At 41.9% G+C, this 8347-nt stretch overlaps 1 protein-coding gene across 1 annotated transcript in view; it reads right to left on the bottom strand.

The window, feature by feature from the left end:
* DENND4C (DENN/MADD domain containing 4C) overlaps nucleotides 1-5571 on the bottom strand; it is a 103242-nt gene extending 97671 nt beyond the window's left edge. Inside the window, exon 1 of the mRNA XM_012665047.1 lies at nucleotides 5510-5571. The gene's annotated coding sequence lies outside the window, so the exon portion shown is untranslated. The remainder of the gene's footprint in view (nucleotides 1-5509) is intronic.
* Nucleotides 5572-8347: the final 2776 nt, after the last annotated feature.

The raw sequence follows: 8347 nt of genomic DNA, 5'->3' as shown, positions 1-8347 counted from the left end.
AAAATAAACCCAAAGAAAGCTTAAGAAAAGAGACAGTAAAGGTAGGAGAAGAAAAAGAAATAAAATTGTCCCTATTCATAGACAGGATTGTCTATGTAGAAAATCCAAAACTCTACCAAATAAATGACACCTAAATACAATGAATGATCCTAGAACGAATCTGGGAACAGAAAAACAAAAAGTTGCTGTAAGATATAGTATTGGCAAAATTTGAATGCAGACTATATATTAGATAATAATTTGATAATAAAGCTAATTTTCTTAAATTTGATCATTGCACTTGTGTAAGGGAATGTTCTTGTGCTTAGAAAATATATACTGAACTTATTCTCAAATGGTTCAATCAAAAAATAATAACAATATACATACAGAGCTAGAATGCAAATGTGGCAAAATGTTAATAATTGGTAAATCTAAATGAAGGCATAATGACAGTTCATTACAATATTCTAATAACCTTACTGAAGGTTTGATTTTTTTTTAAGTTTTTTTAAAAAACAGATCCCGTCCTTTGAGATTTTTAACAAAAGCATAGAAGAAAATAGAGGAAAGCAGGAGAGGTAAGAAAATAAGAAAAGTAGCCAGGCACGGTGGCTTTACAGAAAATAGAAAAATTAGCTGGGCATGGAAAAAAAAAAAAAAACTGACCTCCCTAACTAGACAGTGTGATCAGGAAAGACCTCTCAGAAAAAGCAGCATGCAAACGTAATCGCATATGCAAAGGCTCTGAGAGAGAAAGAACCAGAAAGTAGGCTGGTGTGATAGGTGCACAGTGAGCAGGGAGACGACACAGCTAAAGAAATAGGGCCTGTGGGCCAGAGGAAAATGTTTGCATCATATAATACTTCTCAAGTCTATCCATTTTTTCTATCCTTACACTGCTATTCTCAATTCTTGCATAGATGTCTTCGAGATTTTCTAGATGATGAACCTGAAGTCTCACCCAAGCTGCTCTCCCAATCCCTCCTTCATAATGGAGCCAATGATATTTAAGTTTAAAATCTTTAAATAGCTCCCTGTTCCCTACAACGTAATGTCTTAATTTTTTATTTGACTTTAAATAAAAAGTCACAGCTCCTACATACCCCTTTATTACACAGCTCCTACATACCCCTCCAGCTTTGTATCCACTTCCCTCTAAATCAACTGCATTTTAATAAAAACTGCCACATTCTTTCATTACTTTGTGCCTTTTCACAGTATTCTTTGAGGTTTTGTATGCTTTTTGGAACAGGGTCTTACCCTGTTGCCCCAGCTAGAGTACAGCAGGCATCATCACGGCTCACTGCAACCTCCAACTCCTGGGCTCAAGTTCTGCCTCAGTCTCCCAAGTAGCTGAGACTACAGGTGCACCTCATCGTGCCCAGCTAATTGTTCTATTTTTTTGTAGAGATATAGGGTCTATGTTGCTTGGACTCATCTCAAGCGATTCTCCCACCTTTCCAAAGTGCTAGGATTCCAGGTGTCAGCTAACTCGCCCAACGGATTCTTTTGAGTTTTAAATCAAACATCTTCTACGTAAACCATCTCTAATCCACACCACAGTTAGGTGTTTCCCTCTGCTCCTGTAGCATCTTTGGCTCTATTCTATATTTGTTATGTTATAGTTATGGTACTTATTTGTAAGACTGTTTTCCTTAGACCTTAACATTCACCTTTTTATGTTATGTTATTCATCTTCCTATCCCTAGCAGATAGAACAGTAACTCTTTAAAAGATCCTTTTATCCATAATTTAAAAATAGACTTACAGGCTCACTCCTATAATCCTAGCATTCCGGGAGGCCGAGGCAGGAGGCCTGCTTGACCTCAGGAGTTGGAGACCAGTGAGGCCAAGAACAAGACCAGTCTCTACTAAAAATAGAAAAATTAGCCTGGCATCCGGGCACGCACCTGTAGTCCCACCTACTTGGGAGGCTGAGGCAGGAGGATCACTTGAGCCCAGCAGTTTGAGGTTGCAGTGAACTATGATGACGCCACTGCACTCTACCCAGGACGACACAGTGAGACTCTGTCTCAAAAAAAAAAAGACTTACAACATTTATGCTTTTAGGATCTAAGCTTTCCTAAATTAAGAGATAAATGAACTTCCACATACACAATAAAAAACTAAATTCAAGGAATACTTTAAAATATTACAAAGATTTTTAAAACCCTATAAGATGACTCTTCTAGAACCCAAAAGATAGTAAATCTGGATTTGTAGATATTAGGTTTGGCTGCAACAAGGAACACTTAAAAATATTTAACACTCACAATATTACTGAAATATAAGAATTATATTATTTCATATAAAAGTAAAGTTAATGGACACAGAAACTTATAGTAATTCAGTAACAGGAGAATTATGCATTTATATTTTAATTCCTACTCAATGAATTCAAGTCACAGATGAACATCTATGGTCTTTTATTTTGTTTCAATTCCGTTCTCAACTCAATACTACATTGTAGTAGCTCTAATGATCCACAGCAAATGAAGCAGTTCAAAGGAAGGTGACTTTTTCAAAAGTTCAAAAAGTAGTTTGGCATGGACCATCATATTAGCAAAATGATTTCATTATTGCATTATTTTAAGAGTAAAAAACTGGAATTACTAAAATGTTAAGATATGGAAAAAAAAAAAGCCATAAAAAGCCATAAAATAACAGTAATATGCAGCACCAGGGAAAACATGTTAGGTTTAAAAAGACAATTACATGAACATTAATCACAGAACTATACACAAGTATATATAGGATCAGTATTTTATACTAATTACTATATTATACAAGTATAACAGGATTAGAGTACAGAAAAACGTAAATGTTAGATATGTGGGAATAATCAAAAATTTTTCTTTTTTTAAATCATGTTGTATTTTTGCAATAAAAAAATTTCAAATACCACATTAAGCTCTATTACCCCCATATACTTAAAAATGTAGAAAATGTTTTCAAGTTTATAAATAATTTCTTCCAACAAAATACTGTTTTAAATTTCAAGTAATAAAATTACCTAATTTTGAATTTTGAAACTGATGCTAAAGATCTGTTTCATGCCAGGGTACTATGTGAAATTCTTTTTCCAAGTTTTAACTCTTATAAAGGAATTTCCCATTTCAACAAGGCATTCCATTACTACAAGTCTATCTGCCAAACGGACAAATCTGAAAGAGGAGGTACAATTTGTGATACCAGCCTAAAGAAGATAATATTTTAATTCATGTAGTAGGAAAAGCTAATTTGCCCTTATTATCTAAGCTTCAGCAAGCATATTATATTGGAAATTCAAATTATGACAGAAATTCCACATTGCAAATCAGAAAGACCAAATGAAACAATCTACCACTGACTCAACACCATTCTTTTTTACTTTACAACCTGTACTTAAGATGCAAACATAAGACTGAAACCTAACTTCCAAATTGAGCAGCAAAGCCAATGCAAAACCAGTATTTGTCTTGACAGGAAACTCCAATGAAAATATGAGATGTTTTGGTCCTAACTGGCGGATACCTAAAGAGCAAAGGTGTCTTATTGAGTTATTATTTATCATGCAAAATCTCTAGTGTATAGCTACAAATTAGCTTTTATTGCAGATATACTTAACATGTTTCTTTACAGAGAGCATCTCAACCAAATAACCTTCCAAGTCTGGCACCATGAGTTGTTACAGCCTACACACTATTGCAGTTCCTTGTAATGTAAAATATTTGCATTTTAAGAACAGTCTCCACACAATTCTACTGCCAATTTCTTCAACTAAAAGCTCAAGTTTATACTACAAAATACCGTATTTACTCTCAAAAATAGAATGCACTCATTTATGAATTATACAGGAGTAAATTACTCCAATACACAACTTTACCATTTCTAACACCATAGCTTTTCTATTACCCAAATCAAAAAGTCTAAAGTAGTACTGTAAACTATACGAGGTGGCCAAAGTCAACTAACATATGATCAAGTTCACTAAAATAGATAATACAAAAGATTCGTCCCCAAACTCATCAACTACGTTGCAAAATGTTTGCAAAGATACCAATGAAGGGAAAGTGTGGACCGAGTGGCTGAAAACCCTTTGCCATTACCAGAAAAATAAGTCAAAGTAAGCCTATATGAAGGGCAGATCATGTTCATGAATACAAATTTAAGTTCATTGCTGAGTTCCCAGTCTTACACCAAAACAAGGCAATTTACCAATTCTTAACAGTAATACAAAGAACAGGGCAGAAAGTATAAGGGTTTCTTCCATGGTTACAGTGACCAAGAACAGGTATCATTTAATGCTCTGAGATAAAGTTTTCCTTTTGCAACTAATTTTGCTCTTATGGCGTGAACACAGAAAAATCATACAACACTCTGCATTTCAGATAGCTTAATACACATGATCACCTCAAATCAAATGTTTATTGAAAACTTAGCATCTTAGCAATAACATCCTCCTCTTTCCTACTATACCCAGACCAGGAGGGAAGACCTACTTCAACGTAAATTGGGTTCTGGGAAGAATGAGTCTCAACGGGGGTTTGCACACAATTAAGCAGGATCAAAAGGTCAACTTCTCGGGCTACAAAGCTTGACAATCTCTCTGAGGCAGGAGTACAGAGACAGCTAAGGGTTCATTCACTACTGCAGATGACACTTTCCCTTACACTTGCACAAATAACTCTGGTAACTGTCCTAAATTTTCCCGTGTGAAACAAACACAATATTGGAAGGAGGAGGGGGTACTATTTAAAAACTAGGTCATTCCTTATTTGTTCTGATTAAGCACTGTCTTCGGGAGGGAAAAGACCTATGAAGGAAAAGAAAAAGGAGGAAAAAAGACATGACAGCATCTTCAAGGCAAAAGAAGTTACAGCTCTTTGCAAGAGTCAGCACTAGGAGCTCATTAGTTGGTTTTGTATCTGTTTAGTCACTCTGGAGTTGAAAGGAACCCGCCTTCCTAAAAGTCATCCCCGACAAAGAAGCCCGTAGGATTGGCCACCGTAAGGCAAAGAAGGAAATGTCCTCGATTCTCCTGCGACACCTGCCCAGGTCCCCTCTTCTCCCCACGCAGTCCCCCGAGCCCCTTGGTGCCCCGACCCCTCCCGAGACGCTTCCCCACCCCTGGCCCCAGCTCTCTGCCCTCTCAGCCCCTGCTCCCCCGAGGGAACCCCGATCCCGCGCCCTCCCCAGCCTACCCCCACCCAGGAGGTCCCTCAGGGCCCAAACCCCTCGCGCTGACATGAAAGTGGTTCTCGGGCCCAGGCGGCGGCGCGGGAAGGCCCTTCCAGGAGCAGCTTCTCCCCCGGCACATCCCGCAGGCTCCGGGGACTCCCCGCCCCCGGAAACCGCGGAGAAACTAGGCCGGGAATGCCAGCCCCCGCCACTCTCCGCCTCCTCGGCGACCCTCCTCAGGCCGGCCACTGGGAACTCTGCCTTCCCTGTTGCTACCTGCCCGGCACCCTGCCAGCCTCAGAGCGCGGGCCCCCGCGAAGGCACCGCGCAGGGCTTCTCCGCGAAAGGCCCCGCGCCGCAGCCTCACCTGCCGCCCGCTCCTCCGTCAGCGCCACCCCGACACAGCTCCTTCCTGGGGCATGCGAGCGCGAGTCCGCGGCCTGAGCGCCCTGGCGGGGCAGGAAAGGGGACTTGCTCCGGCAGCCGCCGCTACCGCCCGATCTGCGCCTGCGCCGCCTTTCGGGCCGGGTCCCGAGGGGCGCCGCCCGCAGCCAGGGGTAACGGCCCCGAGCGCGAGCCGGCGCCGGCGCCTCGGCTCTCGGGGCTGCAGTGCGGTGCGGGCGGCAGGTATCCTAGGAGCTGCCCGCCGCGCCGCCGTCCCGACAGCTGACCGCCATGTTTCTGTTCCCTTTTTTCCTCCCCCTCCTTCCGCCCCTTTCCACAGAACAGCACTTTCCTTGCCCCCTCCCTCTCCCTCTCCCTGTCCCTCTCCCTTTCCTACTGCGGGGGCGGGTGGAAAGGGCGTGGGGGAGGGGTGGAGAAGGGGGCGGTGCGGCGCTCAAGCCCCGCCCCAGGGAGGGCCGCAGCCGCGCGGCCTCGGCTCCCTTCCGCCCATCACTGCGCGACCCTGGCGGGGTCAGCCCCCGGCGTGGGAGGCCCTCTTCTGCGTCCGCGTGGCGGGTCGAGCAGAAACGGAGCTGAAAGGAAGCGCTCAGGGCGCTGCTTTGCACCCCTTCCTGCGGGGCTCAGGCTCTTCGTGTGGTGTGGGCTTATTGCCTTGGCCTCAGGCAGGTGGCGGCTGCTCCTCTGGGGGTTTTGAGAGACAGAGAAAGTGAGGCCAGGTGGCTGAAGGTCACTGAGGAGTGTGTCGGGAGGAACGCAGTTTCCTTCCCAGAGTGGGAGTTAGAATTTCCACGCCTGACTTGGGGGCTCTGAGGCCCGGGAGAGCCCCGCGGGCTGGCGCTTCCCGAAGCCCCTTGGCTACAGCGGGTGTGAGTCATTGGTCACGCTCGCTTTCGCTACTTGTGCCGAGATTTCAGGATGGGATTCCAAATGTGGAAATCGCTCATTTAGATAATCAGTACCCTCTCGCCTTCTAAGTGTAGCCTCCTTATCGACACAGACACCTGCAGGGTCGTTTTGCTGTAACGCAAATTTTGCAAGCTGTGTTTGGACGTTTTTAAGTTATCACAGTAAGTGAGAAAGAATAAAAACTAGTTCAGGAAGAAACAAATGTTTTGAAATAAATTAAGAGAACTTGTTTACCTCCTGGGAATAAAAAACTTGGCGAATGACTTCACAGATTCCGTGGAAGGTGAGAATTAGAACTGGTAAGATTTGTGCATATCTGGTGAGTATTCACATACATAATGGTCATTTTCCTGAGAATTACTCTCTCCTTATTAAATCTGTAATTCAGCTAAAAAGTGTGAGATTAGACGTGGGTCATAAATGCACTGTTGTCAATTTGACACGACAGTCTGGACAGCAGAAGTTTTTAAAAGGATCTAATATTTTGAAATTTAGTTTGTGGACATATTCTTCCCAAAATGCAAATTGATTATTAGCTAAAATTATTTAATATAGGCAAGATTTCTTAATAGGTACCTTTTATTAACACTCAGAAATTGAGCGTTTGTTCTTCTTTTCTCAGTTTTTTCTTCTTAGGTTTTTGTTTTGCACTCACGGAAATGAAAAATGGATGGAATCAGTATCAATCTTCCCCTTGATTGATTTTTCTTTCTTTACAATGTGGGATTTGAGAATTTTTCTCACTATTTTAATTGTGAGAAAGTTAATTTTATTTAATTTGTAATTTAATTTTATTTTAAATTTTTATTTTAATTGTCCTATAGATTTGCCATCACTTTTCATTGCCATTTTCCACCCAGAATCTCATAGAATGAACTTGTATGTTTTGGGCCTAATTTTTCATTTGAGGAAGCTGTGCTTAGGTCTGGGAGTTCTTGATTCAGCACCCTTCTCAACAGCACTCTTAGGGGCTCAGGACTGAAAAAAGTTCATTTTAATTTCTAATATGTAAATATTTGTCTAAAAAGTGGAAAGAGAGTTGGAGAGCCCAATAACAACATAATTGTTGTAATTATTATAGTGCCACGGTTTCTGTTGAGCCTTACATAGCAGAGGCAAGAATGCATAAGAAGAATCAGCCCATTGAAAAGGGGAATACAGATACTCTAGCAAAAATTAGTTTCTTGCTGCTTTCTGACTGGGCATAGTCACTGCAGATTTCTGTGGGTCTGCAGTGCAAAGGAGTTGAATGGAAATGTTGAAAATTTTCTTACACAAGATATTTTAGGTAGCCAGCTTTAGTGCTGTAGCGTGCTATATCATTTTTATCTTTCTATTCGTTCTCTTCAAAACTTCTAAACATTGCCTGTGAGTGTAGGGGTAATCTTTGTTACGTATGTGTGTTCACATGTCATGTTCTCTTCCAGATGCCTAGAACCTAGCGGAGTAAACCATATATGGTAGTCGCTCAAAAAATAATTGATGAATGACTGGCATAAATCAGCCTGTGCTTCCCTCGCTTTCTTCCACTCCATCCTTGGGCAAGTTACATAACTTTTCCTTGCTTGTAAAGTGGGTAGAATGATACTCATAAAGAAGTAAGATCATTTATTAATTTACAATAAGCTATAAACATTAAACAGACCAGTTCAATAATCAATACTCAAGGCCAGATGCAGTGGATCACGCCGGTAATCTTAGCACTCTGGGAGGCTGAGGCAGGAGGATCAACCTGACCAAGAACGAGACCCCGTCTCTACTAAAAATAGAAAAATAGCTGGACATTGTGGTGCAGGCCCGTAGTCCCAGCTACTTGGGATGCTGAGGCAGAAGGATTGCTTGAGCCCAGGAGTTTGAGGTTGCTGTGAGCTAGACCAATGCCAGGGCACTCTAC

The sequence above is a fragment of the Propithecus coquereli genome, unplaced genomic scaffold (genome assembly GCF_000956105.1).
Source record: "Propithecus coquereli isolate 6110/MARCELLA unplaced genomic scaffold, Pcoq_1.0 Scaffold95, whole genome shotgun sequence".
In the NCBI taxonomy this organism is placed as follows: domain Eukaryota; kingdom Metazoa; phylum Chordata; class Mammalia; order Primates; family Indriidae; genus Propithecus; species Propithecus coquereli.
This window is presented reverse-complemented; position numbering and strand designations above follow the sequence as displayed.